Source organism: Barbus barbus, assembly GCF_936440315.1.
Source record: "Barbus barbus genome assembly, chromosome: 14".
Taxonomy (NCBI): Eukaryota; Metazoa; Chordata; class Actinopteri; order Cypriniformes; family Cyprinidae; genus Barbus; species Barbus barbus.
This window is the reverse complement of record NC_136742.1, coordinates 13,040,299-13,055,988: the sequence shown is the minus strand read 5'-3', so window position 1 is coordinate 13,055,988 and position 15,690 is coordinate 13,040,299.

Here is a 15,690-nt window from a genome sequence, read left to right as displayed (position 1 = left end):
AAGGATTTAAGGTGTTGGAGAGATGCCAGAAGAATTGCCATTGTAGTGTGGAAAGAAGCTGTTTAATACTATTTTTTTGTGATTGGCAGGATTATATGAACATGTGTGAACATTCACTGGGACATCCGTTGAGTAAATAATGGAATATTATTGCTGTATTTTACAGGCAGTTTGTGAATGTGTTATCTAATCTCAGCACTTGATGTGCTCATTAGCAGAAGACTCAGAAACAACTCCTCATTGTGTATTTTTGTGTGTGTGTGTGTCACACACAAGAGTAAACAGGATTTCCATGCAGGTTCTGCCAGGATCCATGTTTGTCCTGCAGTAATGATGAACAATTAATTAACTCTGCTCTCTCTCTCATTCCCTCTGTGAACTATTCAAGCATATGCTCTCTTGCATTATGGCAGATGGATCATTACATCATTAAAAGTCATCCCTGATAATATTCAGACTCAATCCAAGTTGTGAGAAAACAAATGCACATAAATACTCAATGGTAATCTAATCGCAGCAGCAATGATCTAAAATAAAGCCAAAAGCGCAGGTCATAGGCACTGTAAAGTAATTATGCAGTTTTCTCTTTGTGTTGTAGTTTGTGATGGACTTTGGCACTTGTATGTGTGTGTTTCCCATGTATGTGAAAATCCTCCTTCTATCAGTATGGTGTAATTACACACATGAATGAATAGCATTCTGCTGTTAAATAATGCAATTCAGAGCTTCAGGAAAAGACACAACAGAGACTCACAGTGGGAAAATATTTATTTTCTGATGGTCAGATTTGCCTTCATCTGCTACAGTCTATTCTGGGAGTTATGCATAGTAGATAAATAGATCAGAAAGGAAAAAAATAACTCAGGGCTTGCTGGTGTAGTGGGGACATTTTTGTGTTTCCTTGTATGGGAAAAATACATGGAAAACAAATTGATGCCAGATAATTTAATTTAGTTTATTTTCTTAAAAGAGAAACCACATGCATTAAAACCAAAAGCACAGAGGACAATTAAGAGAGGAATTCCAATAAAAGCAAATACAAATAGACATGAATTACTTCAGACTCTATTTGCTTGCTGAAGAAAAGTGTGGCATTTTTGTGATATTCTTTTAAAGATATTCAAATATTCAATGAAATGTTAATTAAAAGTGTCACCTTACAGCAAAAATTATTCCATTACAAGTTACAAGTCAGCATTCGGATTTCATCAAATATATCTTAATTTGTGTTCTGAAGATGAACAAAGGTGTTATGGGTTTGGAACGACATGAGGGTGAGTAATTAATGACAGAATTTTCATTTTTTGGGTGAACTATCCCTTTCAGTATTTTAAATGAATATAGACTCAAAAGATGCACTAGTCTAGTCTAGTAACACATGACAAGAAACAGTTGATTTGTGAGGAGAGCAATCATGTTTATTTACTAAAATAGAAATAAATCTGAATGCCTCAACATTGCAATAAACCAAGTTCGACACAACAGCCTCTTAAACATGTACAAACACTCAAGTCTCAGTTAAGCTCAAGTGGTCAAAATCTTCAAAAATAGCATAAGTAAACCAATATCCATCAAAAATATCTCTTCAATATAATGGATAAATAAAATAATATATAGTCTTTTGATTGCACTTTTGATTTCGTCCTCATCTCATCTCATATACTGAAACACTTGGGATTCAGCAACATATGTACTCACATTTACTGTATGTAAAGTAGCATTTTGGACGAGTTGGGATGCATAAGGGCAAAATTCACAAGAGCTAATACGGTCAACACCCTGTATGGCAAAATTGTCTCTTTTGTTATAGAAATAAACAGCTGCATAAAAACATTTCCACTCTATGGTCTACAATAGTATCACTTCACATTGGATCTGGCTGTGTGTTTGTGGAACATCACGCTCTATTCATGGACATGTAGCTTTGTGAGAACAGAGTGTGTGCAAGTGTGTATGTTTACTCACTCACTCCCAGTGTCCCAGAGCAGCACTAAAACAATCAGAGAAGCAGGGGACTTCAACACTGCGAACACATCCAAAAACATCTAACATCCAATCTGCCACAGGCCTGTACAGACATAGTAATGGACACTTGGCTGGATCATTATGGTGCAATGCATTATGATCCACTGTTGAGATATTAGACTTGAAATTTGAATCCCAGAGACACTCGCTCAGGCTGGCAGGAAATGTACCTTGCCTTAAGGGAAATGGAAGAAACTCCCTTTGATCCCGTGGCAGTGGGCTGATGATGAATTGCAAACTAATTAAGGAAATAACATGGGCCTCCAAAACATGATATGTTCTGTTTGTGAGAATTAAATGCCTGAGATGGTACACCATTCGTTATTTCTCCATATTGCATTCTCCCACACTACAATGAAAATTTTCTTTTTTTTCCCCCTCTTCCCTCTCCACTATAATCAAGTAGTTATATTTGAAAAACAAAATTTAATACAAAGTACACAAATAATACTAAAATAAACATTAAAAATACTGAAATTGTAAAAATAATACTATTGTTAAATAATTGTTCAAGAAAAATTGGTAAGGAACATTTCACATTTCTAATAGTTCTCATAGTTGGTAAACTTTTATGTAAACTAAAACAAATATATTTTTTTGCATTCTCATTTGACCCATAAGAAAAAACAAACAAACAAACAAAAAATGATAGTGTTTTGACTTTACAAAAGAGGAAAAAAGGCACCTTTGTTTATAATTAATAAAACATTTTTATTCAGCTGGATCTTCTGGTTTAAAATGCGTCAGAGAGTCAGTGTAAAATACTATTTAAATAAGCTGTTGTTAGAAGCAAAATTCGTTTAATAAATTTTGCTTAATTTGTGAAATGGGTTCATTTCAGGTGTGAGAGATAATAAATAAAGTGATTGTATTATTAATAACAAGCTTATTTTATTAAATGTTTCCTCACTATTAAATATTTTGAGATTTTGAAATTTAATTTCTTCTTATTTATTTTCAAATGACAATGAGTAAAAAACTGGTCAACACTGTTAATGCCAACCTCTGCTAATATATAGCTGAAGAGGTTTAAAGGAACTAATTGTTTAAAAGTGGCTGAAGAGCACTTTGGACTCTTCAACTCTCACGTAGATTATTTTTAACGTGATGTCCCGATCTGGTTTTGATCTGCAGCAGCATTATTTTTAGACACAGAGGTACTGTAGGTTGGCACTCTGTAGGGGGTGTCATATCTATCAGAAGACCACCTGGCTGGAACTAGCCGTCTAACTGCCACAACACAGCTCATCTGATCCACTCAATCAAAACTCTCTGTCTCACTCTCTTCGTGTTCATCTCACAGATTTCAAAACAAGATGTCTGAGCAGATTGCAGAGTTGGGATGCGTTCCATATCAGTTCAGTTGATGCACTGAAACTGAATTCACCAATTAATTCACTTTTAGATTTCAGCATCACTGTGTCACGGATATAGCAGAAGATGCCAAGTGTTATCAAAGCGATGAAACATGCATGCACAACAAACTCATGTGCCTCAGAGTTGTCCAAATGAAGTTCTTAGGAATGCATATTACTAATCAGAAATTAAGTTTTGATGTATTTATGGTAGTAAATTTACAAAATTTCTTCATGGAACATGATCTTTACTTAATAACCTATTGATTTTTGGCATAAAAGAAAAAAATATAATTTTGACCCATACAATGTACAGGTATTGTTGGCTATTGCTACTACTTTTGTGCTCCAGCTCCAGGGTCACATTTATTATTTGCAAGTATAACGTATTTTAAATATATACTTTTACAGATAAAAAGTACACTACAAGTGCACAATCAGTACAATTAATTAATTATTACAATTCTTTTTCACAACGGGATAAACAAGTCTTTGCAGGTTAAAGCTGGATACTTATGATGTCTAAAAGTGCCTAAAACCCCTCTAAACTAGCCAACACCAGCTAAGACCAGCAAACCAGCTTTAACTAGTTTAGATGTATTTTTCAGCAGGGTTCCTGACATAAAATATGTTTGTGCGTTCATGCATGCAGAGGAAGTGAAGTATGACAACGCTCTGATTTGTTGAGAATGCCACACAATGAGCCACAGCAGGGGACACAGAGACAATAAGCAGTAGCGTCTCTATTGGGACAATAAGCAGTAGCGTCTCTCTCCTCAGGGTTTAAATGTGAAGTAGGACAGATGACTGAAAGAGTCTGTTTGAAAGGAACAGAAAGAATACTAATAAATATGAGATAAAATCCAGTCTTTCTGTGCTTTGAAAAGGCCGTACTAATGATTTGTCACACTGACTTAGAGTGACACACTTTCTTTCGAGAAAAAAAAGAAGCCTGCTAACAAAGCAAGAAATAGCCAGAGGCTTTAATGATGCTATACAGCGGCCCCTAGTAACAACAGAGTATAACACACTATTATTAAGACTTCAGTCAGAACTGCTAACAGCAACCTCCAGAGAGCAGCAGCACACTTTAACACAGAAAGGTAGAGATGAACACACACACACACACACACACACACACACAAAATGTGACACAACCAAGTGCAGAGGCGCACAATCCTACACAAACACACTGACAGGCACAGATACACATAGAGCTCACTGTGTCGACATTCCTTAAACGATTCAGGGACCTTTCGAGATAAGGGCTAAAACATTTCAGAGTCAAGACAAAACTCTGAATAATAAACAAATGCCACAATAAATTATAGAGGAAGCCTGTGTCTTTGTGCCTTTGCATTTATGTGTGTGTATTCTGTGGAGTTAGTGAGTGAAAGGTAAATAAATAAGACGTATATGTCCTCTGGGTTGCAGAGAAATGTGTTTGTGTGTGTAAAATGCTGACATAACACAGCTCCGCTGTGATGCATACACTTTTAATAACCTTCTTCTCACCCAAAAAATCTATCTTGGTAAAAATAAATAAATAAACGGCTCAGTCAGAATCCAAATGAAGGATGACAGTAGATATGGCCAGAGCTCCATAATTGTGTTCCGTTCAGAACTGAGAGTGCCTTATTCCAGAAAGTAGCAGGATACAGATTTATAACTGTCATTTGTATATATGCTATAATATTCTATAATTAAAATGGAGTGTTTCAAAGAAATTCCATGTGTTCATTATATTTAACAAATATAATTATACATTTTATTGTATTAATGTTTATTTGATAAATCAACATTATACACCCTTTATATATATATATTTATATATATACACGTGTGTGTGTATTGTTTAAGAGTATGAAAGAATAAAGAATAACAATATTCATATGCACACACACACACACACACACACACATTACATTTATACTATATGTATGCTATTAAATAATAACTGTGTAAATTATTATTGTTATTTATTGTTTTTACTTATTATTTCATTTTAAAAGGAACATGCCAGAAGATCATGCCATCTATTTGCCAGAATACATTAAGGTTTTTGCCCCCTTCCTGTTTTATTTTTTTTGCATATTTGTCACACTTGAGTCAGAGCAAACTAATTTTAATATTGCACAAAGATAATGCAAATAAATGATTTCATTTATTAAGGGAAAAAAGCTGTCCAAACTTACCTGGCCCTACATGAAAAATTAACTGCCTCCTCTTGTTAAATCATGAAAGAACTGTGATTAACCACAATATTTTAGAAAGATTAGTTAAATTTCACTAGTCACACCCAGGCCTGATTACTGCCAGACCAGTTTAATCAAGAAATCACTTAAATAGAACCTGTCTGACAAAGTGAAGCATGCTTAAAGAGCAACATATCATGACGTGATCTAATTCAAGAACAGATGAGAAACAAAATAGTTGACATGTATCAGTCTGGAAAGGGTTATATGTCAATTTCTAAGGCTTGGGACTCCAGAAAACCACGGTCAGAGCCATTATCCACAAATGGAGAAAACTTGGAATAGTGGTGCCACTTCCCAGGAGTGGCCGGTCTACCAAATTACTCCAAGAGCGCAATGATGACTCATCCAGGAGGTCATAAAAGAACCCAGAACAACATCTGAAGAACTGCAGGCCTCACGTGCCTCAATGTCAGTGTTCATGATTCAACAATAAGAGAGACTGGGCAAAAACAGCATCCATGGGAGAGTTCCAAGACAAAAGCCACTGCTGACCAAAAAGAACACAAAGGCTCGTCTCACATTTGCCAAAAAATATCTTGATTATCCCCAAGACTTTTGGGCAAATATTCTGTGGACTGATGAGACAAAAGTTGAACTTTTTGGAAGGTGTGTGTGTCCCGTTACATCTGGCATAAAACAACACAGCATTTCATAAAAAGAAGATAATACCAACAGTCAATCATGGTGGTGGTAGTGTGATGGTCTGAGGCTGCTTTGCAGTTTCAGGACCTGGAAGACTTGCCATAATTGATGGAACCATGAGTTCTGCACTCTATCAGAAAATCCTGAAGGAGAATGTCCGGCCATCAGTTTGTGACCTCAAGCGCACTCGTGTTGTACAGCAGGACAATGATCCCAAACACACCAGCAAGTCCACCTCTGAATTGCTCAAGAAAAATAAAATTAAAGTTTTGGAGTGGCCAAGTCAAAGTCCAGACTTAAATCTGATTGAGATGCTGTGGCATGACCTTAAACAGTCCTTTCACTCTCGAAAACCCTCCAATGTGGCTGAATTAAAACAATTCTGCTAAGAAGAGTTGGCCAAAATTCCTGCACAGTCATGTGAAAGACTCATTGCCAGTTATCGCAAACACTTGACTGCAGTTGTTGCTGCACAACCAGTTATTAGATTTAGGCCAGGCAGGTTTGGGCAGCTTTTTTCCCCTTAATAAATTAAAATCACAGAACGAAAATATGTTCTGATGTCTTGTGTTATTTGTTTTGACCGTATTGAAGTTTATAGTAACATGACTACTGTTTCAGAAACAGTAATTTACAATAATCTTAACAGGCCAACTGAATGAGTCACCAATGCTTTGGCTTCCTTCTAGACACTGCAGTAATCAAATGTGTATATTTTCTAAATACTATATTTTACCCAGTAGTGCATGTGTATGTCAGCAGGACTGATGCTGTTCCTCTAGTCTAGCTTGATTTGTTGCAGTCAAGCTCACAGAGGACAGAAAGAGCGATAGAGAGGAGGGGAAATAAAGAGAAACCGCCTCAATTAAATGATAACCATTTACTCTTGAGCTTTCCTTCACAGAATGAGCGCGACTGAGATTGTCCATAGAGGTGAAGCGCGCAGCAGGCAGTTAAAGTTAAATCTCATTCAAGGAAAATATGTGCAGAGGTTTATTTTCGGAAATAACATAAATTGCTGGCCAGAAAGAATGGCACAGCACAAGCTAGTCTATGTGTGATTGTGACACAATCACAAATGGCTCATTTTGTGGATTTTACAAAAAAAAAAAAAAAAAAAATGTGCAAAGTTTTTGTTTGTTTGCTCATTACGCTGTCCTCTCCCTGCTATCGTGGCACTCATAACACACATATAAATGTTTAACTAGGGCAAAAAAGTGCACTCATTTGTAGAGAGACATTTCAACAGAGCCTGTCCTATTTCAGAGTTTCGTCATCACTGAATCTGTCTGTTGATTAAACAGCCTGTCCGTTGCTAGGCTGCAGAGCAACACTAATAGGAAAGGAAGAGGAAGTCTGTAGGAGGGCCAGAGATAACGAGAGCGAGAGAGAGACAGAGAAAGAGAGAAATTTTGACTGAACTATAATGACTGTAAGCAAAAGAGACAGGCATCTAAAGAGAAGGGATCAGGAAAGTGGGAGGATGGAGATAAAACAAGAAAGCAGAGGATGAGCAGAAAGCTGGAGCTGAAGTGAGGCCCCCTGCTTGTGTTCTACACGTAAATGAAAGACGTGTAATGTAAACGGCAGCTGAATGAAATATGTTGAGACATTAAGAGATCTAATGAGAGAGCACAGCTCTCACCGGTGCGTGTGATCGGCGCGTGTTCTCCCACATAAAGCTTAATGAGAGTCACCATTACCCAGCATGCCTCATGGGTGGCATAATTCAACATGATAATTTACAGTACAAAACGACCACAAGTGATGAATGCTTTAAATTGGATTGTGTTTTAACATTTTTAGACTTTCACTTGTTTTTATTATGTTGATATTTATGGGGTTCCCACAACAGTTAGGACTTTTGAAAAACACATTTTACACTAGTTTATTTAATTCGTCCACTAACAATGTTCACGAACAGCAGTGCACAAACATGCTCTTATTTATGATTCTGTCATTATACTGAAAGTCATAAATATTTCTACCAGATCTTATTTCATGTGTTTAGCTTAATTACATTCTGTGATGGAAATGTCATTTTAAATGGTTGTTTTTAATAAATAAACAAATAGATAAAACCAACTCCTACACTCAATTCATACACTAAATAAAGATGTACTAGTTGTAAATGGACCTTTATCACAGTGAAATTGAAGTGCCTGTCGAAGCAGTGTAGTGTATCGATTCTTCCAGTTATGTATGTTTTTCAATATGCTGTAATCACCTAGTTGAATAAAAGCCTGTTAAAATGAGCATCTGCAGGATAATTTCAAAATTTCAGAAACGAGCGAAGAGATATTCTGATGATTACTGTGCACAGAATTTTCCAAGCTCAACAGAAGTTGTAGTTTTAATCCAACGTTCACCACACTGTGTCAGGGCTCGTTTAAATAGCGATGCTGCATTGTGTGCGAGACCTGATGAATAAGATCAGAATGAACATATTTATTCATTTGTATTAAATTTTAGTCATTATTCTGTCATTTTTCATTGACAGTCATTTCACTGTATGTAATATTTATGCCAAAATTCTTAATTGATATTCAAAGTCACACTGTTAACGCGTTATACTGTTTAAAATTAATTTGCCAAAATGATCAACATTGATAAATTTCTTTAAGGCAGCGCCCGCGCATTCCTTCATCATTTTAATACTGCTCTTACGAAAACATGTTATGTGTAGTAAACAATGTTATGTGTAGTAAAACTGTGGCAATACAAATGGAAATCAGTAAAGAAATTCAATAAAACATGGTTACCACATACACTGAACAAAAGTATAAACGCGAGACTTTTGTTTTTGCCCCCATTTTTCATGAGCTGAACTCAGAGATAAGACTTTTTCTATGCACACAAAAGGCCTATTTCTTTCAAATATTGTTCACAAATCTGTCTAAATCTGTGCTTCTCCTTTGCCGAGGTAATCCATCCACCTCACAGGTGTGGCATTTCAAGATGCTGATTAGACAGCATGATTATTGCACAGGTGTGCCTTAGGCTGGCCACAATAAAAGGCCACTCTAAAATGTGCAGTTTTATCTCACAGCACAATGCCACAGATGTCGCAAGTTTTGAGGGAGCGTGCAATTGGCATGCTGACTGCAGGAATGTCCACCAGAGCTGTTGCCCGTGAATTGAATGTTCATTTCTCTACCATAAGCCGTCTCCAAAGGCGTTTCAGAGAATTATATATATGATCACTCTGTAGCAGATATATATACAGGTGGAGCTGGTGGAGGTGGAAGGTTTCTGATGCGCGATGCAACTGCTACTGCAAGCACAAGCCAAGCATTTGAATGTCAAGCAGCAACTCACTGGCAGAAACCAATTAGCTGCACCATGTGAATGATAATGTATTGAGTTAGAACCTGTGCCATCTACAGTTTCATGACAAAACTTTGTATTTCAGTCTTTCTACTTCAAAATTTAATGTTTAACTGTGTTTGCCAGTTCTTTGTATTTGTTTGTGAAATTTACTAGCAATTTCTGAGTGAAAATGTATTTATTAATTACTATTACTATTAATTACCAATTTATTACTATTATTTTTCTGCGTAAAATAAAGTTAAAAGGCATTTAGAAACCAACAAGAATAAATAATGAAGGCATGGTAGAAAAAAAGTTTTTACTTTTAATGCCACCTTTATATAACAATAAAAAAGTTTCAATCCGAAACCATAAAAGCACATTCTCACTTTGCACTTTTTCTTGCTTTGTTGTCTTGTTTATCTATCAGTAACCATCACACACCACACCTTCATCTGCAGATGGGGCGTCTTCTCCCACACAGGTTACATTATTCCTCCATTTCGTTTTGCAAAAGTTTATTAGACTACTTCTTTCCATCAGAGATGAGTTTACAATAATAACCCGAGTGCTAACTGCTGTGAATCAGAAATGAACAATCTCGGTTTGTTCTCAATATGTTCATTGTTTGCTGTTTTTGTCTCTTTTCTGTTCTGTTGTTTGTTCCTCCTTCATTCCGCATCCTCTAAACCTCTCGTTCTCCTTATTTTGATTCTTTCCTCTTCAATCCACTCTCCTTCCCTCCAAAATCAACTACTGCACATGTCTGCACTCTCCAGCAACATTCATCCACACTTAAGCTCAAATACACTAGAAAACTTAATTGTACAAATTGTTCTGGCTTCTATTTGAGAAAAAAATTATATATATATAATATTAATTTATATGAATATTTAAAATAATTTATATATTTTATATATTTATTTTTATATATATAATTTTGATTACCACAAAAATGAATTTCCACTTATGACTGGGTTACAGTGAGGCATGTAATGTAAATGTTAAAATACTCATAATTTCACCAGTATTGCAAAATGCTTGTTTACATGAGAGTAGTGTGAAAAACATCACTGACCTTTTTTCATGTAAAGACATATCCAATTTTACAACTTTGTTGCCATGTCAACATAACGGCTTAAACCACAAAATGGCCATAAAAACGATGATATGAACAGCGTTACAGCTCAAATGACAGAAATAATGTAAGTGCTTTTATCAAATTATATACTGCACATTTATACGTTTAAATGCTCAAAAAGTGGCCCCATTTACTTCCATTGTAAGTGTCCCACCATAACCTCCTTTAAAAAAAAAGAAAAAAGAAAATAAGGGATATGTTGAAAATGAGTACAACTCTCCTTCCCTCATATTTCTTGTTTTTATGGTCATTTTGTGGTTCTAGCCATTAAATTGGGTCAAAAGGAAGGAAATGTTTATTGAGCACCAAATCAGTAATGGCTGCAAAAACAGTAATATTGTGAAATATTATAACAATTTAAAATAACTGTTGACTATTATAGAATATTTTTAAATGTCATTTATTTTTATGACGGCAAAGCAGAATTTTTAAAGCCATTACCTGAGTCTTCAGTGTCGCACGATCCTTCAGAAATCATTATAATATGCTGATTTGGTGCTCAAGAAACCTTTTCGTTTTATATATCTTATATATTCTTATCTTCACTGAGAAAAAAGCATCTTAATACATTTACAGAATTAGAAACTCATGTTGGCTCTGATGTTATATCAATCACTTTTAAAAGACAAGATTCTATTTAGATAGTATCTAAATAGAATTGGAGACCAGGTTTCACTTTTGTTTTCTTTTTTTGTAAAAGAAAACGAGGAAGGTTTGAAAATGAGCACAGCCCTCCCTCTCTCCTGTTTCTCCTCTTGTCCTGTCCAGGATGGTATAAGAAAGAGCCTTGTATATGGAGATGGGCCGCACTGCCACATATACAGTCTGACCCATCACTCACACACCCCCACACACATGTATACATACACACACTTTGCACGCACGCACGCCTTGCCGGCTCTGGCAGCCAAGACAAGCTGTTGACAGGTAACAGGCACACCCGTCACTAACTTCATTGCACCCTCACCTCAAATTTTCTCACTTTGCCTCTATTTTGGCTCCGTCTTTCTGTTCTCCACCCTCATTCCTCCTCCTTTCACCCCTTTCCCCTCAATCTTCCCAGATATAAAATGATAGGTAGACAGGTCCTATGTTGTTGTAAACACTAGCCAATCCGCCAGCATTCTGTGAAGAATCTTTTCTGACTGACACACAAAAACATGCTCGGACAACAGCTGTCAATTTACACCCACATACGACATATGGCTAAGATAGATGAATCACGATATATCAATCAGGAGAGATGTTTTAGATAGTTGAGTGACATGTGGGTTTATAATATCTACTGAGATTAATTGAATTATTTTCATGTTTAACGGCCTCTTGATATGATATGATGATAATTCCAATGTACATTTGTTACATTTAATTTTGGTTTCCCAATTGAATTATTGAGTAATATTTTACTATTTGTAATTAATACTGTAATGTTTTACTGTTTAATAGCGGTATCACCTCAATGGTTAAAAACAAGCAAAATTTTATATAAATGTTAATCTCTATATAGTATATATTAATTAGTAATCATGAATATATTTACAGTACACATTAAATTAACACCTCAAATTAACGTTGAATCAACATGAAGAAAAACAAGAAGTATTTAAAACAATATGTTTAATGCATGAAAACTTTTATTAAGCAACAAATCAGCGCACACACACACACACTTTATTTTTATTTTATTTTATTTGTAATAATATTTCACAATATTACAGTTTCTACTGTATTTTTATACACTATAAACTTTTATACATCTTAACAGAGCAAACCAGCTCAAGACCATGGCTCTGATCTTTGTTGTTACTTGCTATGATATCAGTCACCTGTAACAGACGAGATTATATCTAGATAGGATCTAAATAGGATTGGAGACAAGGTTTCACTCACTTTAGCATGAGATAACCACTGAAATAAGGAGCATTTCATGGCACTAAATCTGAATGTTTTACAGTGCAGCTACAGTGTTTTTGTTAACCTTTGACCTTGATTAAGATTCAAAACAGTTTGGCATATGTCTCCATCATCTGTACTGTGTACTGTGCAGCATTATGTGTGGTACTTTAGCACTCAGCACATAATGAGTATTGATTAGACCCCAAGTTCGCTATTATCATTTCTTGAGGCTTGGTTAAAGTTTTGAATCAATGCCTGCTGGAACTTTATTGAAAATACTCTTTCAGAAACACACAAAGCCTAAGCCGTTACATCTCCAAGAGGCAGAACAACAACTGACACAACTTTGTTCAGTCAAACTGACACCAAATCAAAACTGTCAAACAAGTTTCTCATGACTAAAACTTGTGTGAATTTCACAGCTTCATTTACTCAGGCTTGGACATATTTGAAAACTCACATGATTATAAGCGCTAATCTATACTATGACCGAGGATTTTGGGTTTGGTCTTCTGAGAGATGTTTTGTTGGTTTTACTGATGAGAATTTTGGAGAGAGTACATATCTGCCTGGCAGGCTTTTGCTTAAACCTTATTCAACTCACAATTTTTACGCAGGACGTGTGCCCTAGAGCGATGGAACGTGCTGATGCAAATATAAGCGAGATAAAATTAATGACAAAAGGAACAAACTCATAATGAATACAAATAACTTCCATGTGCATTCACCCAAAGTGTGTAGGTTTGCGATTAGAACTTCACTCCTTAAGGATTCACTCAGAGAATAGTTTCTATCACAATTTACTGCATCAGTTATTAATTGGCATATAGAGAATCCAGCCTTATCAAACGTAGGCTACAAATGTTTTGTCAATATCAGCTTATTTAACGCAACATTTGCTTTTTCCATTACTCTTTGAATAAAACCTTTGCAATAAGATGACAGATAAAAAGTAAAAGAACATATTTATTGACGGTGCATGAATCTAGAACAGCTCTCAGGTCAGTTGAGTGGAGCAGCTCAGAGCAGGGAGTTCTGGGCTATACGGTCTGTTTAGAGTCTCTGCTGGAATGCTGGATATTTGGAGCTCATTAATTCAGCCGAATGACTCCTCATTGGCTCACTATTCATGAATTAAATAATTTATCATGTTTGGGCACAATTAGATAATCCAATTAGAAAATTAGAAGACAAATCATTGGGATTAAGTGATTATTCTTGATGAATGACAGATTAACAGGAATAATTAATTTTTCATCACCCAAGCAATTTTGTGTGATTAGACATTTTGTACGTACACACTACAAAGAATAATCAGTCAGTCATATATTTGGGAGAAAGTTTCACTCATAACTGCACTGAAAGCTTCTTTGATTTATTCCACCCCACACACTTACATCCTTGTGCTTAATCTGTATTTATCTCCCCCCAAAAAAGATACATAGATATATAGATATAGAATTATATGCTAAATATATGCTGCAAACAGTGAAGCTCAATGAAATATATTTTTGAAATAGAAAATATATTTAGTTAGATTCAAAATTAGATTTATAATCTAATCTGATTATGACCATTTAATGGCGTTTTAATAATCTAATCTGATTATGACTTGATCTGGCCTGTTATGAATGATGACAGATTAACTGAATAATTAAATTTTCATCACTGATATGAAATTTCATGAGATGTGCCATTTTTCAAAGTACGAACTGCTCAAGCAATCAGTCAGCTGTATATTTGGCAGTTTGCTTTTTAGATGAAAGTACCACTCACAAACTTTCTTTTAACTATTCCACCTTCACAGGCATATCCTTGGACTCCCTGCATGATTTTGCCCGTACTGTTCCCCCATCTGAACACTGTTGAGAAAAAAGAGATCGATTCGTTTATCAAAGCCACATTCTCTCATGTGATATTACACTTATTCCTTTTATCCACCTCTCCAGGCAGTCCCAAAATCATGAGTGTGTGTGTGTTTCAGCTCAGGGAGCTGTTTATCTCTGGCATCCTGTGATATCTCTCAGTATGCGTGTGTGTGTGTGTGTTTGTAACAAAATTAGTCCTGCAAAACACACTAGACCAAATGACACATCCTCACACACTTTTATCTAGGACTCATTATCTGTCGCACACACTCATACAGGACCCTACCCAACTACCCTGGGCTCAGCCACCCACCACCCTCATTGATCAGGGTGTTTGTTGGCGTGTCTGATGTTTTATTCATCTGAGATTTACAGTGTATTTTCAGAGCTGTGGAAAGGGAACTGATTTTATGCTGATAGCTTTTGATGAGACAGAGCCCCTGTTTGCAGGAGGAGGCATAAATACATTCTCTTCGGTGGGGCTGTCTAGGCTAAACCCGGCCACTCCAGAACTCGTCTGTTAATGCCGTGTGACTGTATTTTAGATTAGACCTGGCCGGTGCTGTATCAAAGTTCAATACTCCATTAGTTTTGTTTATAAGCAATGGCCTGCACCATTATTGAGGTCAGATTGTATTTTGTAGAAGTCACTCAAACCAATCAGAAAGCAGAGTGACTACTGAACTTCTCACCCGCAAGGAAGGAGGTAAATATTCCACCCACAGGAAGGCATCGCATTCACATCACATGCAAATGCCCGCGAGCGCGATTGAATGCACACACACGTATACAGTACAGCATAAATACGGCTTCTATAATCTCTGTAACGTATCTTAGATGCACAAACAGGAGCCGCACAAGCACACAGGAATTTGAAATGTCAGCCCCTTCAGGGTGCGCTTTTGTGTTAGAGAAAGTTTTTAATGTCACACTGTCGCACTGTAAACAGCCTTGACACAGCCTCTGAAAATCCAGTGCGGCTAATTAAAACATTCATCTTGAAATACAAATCAAAAACACATGGATGATTCATGTAACGGCCTTATATACAGTCATACAGAAATCTTGTATCATGAAATAGTTTGAAATGGTTTGCGATTTTGAGTGGCTGAATATACTATACATATTGATGCATAGTGCAGCTCCTCACCAAGTGCATGAAAGATTGACTATAAAATATTTTATACTCTTACCTC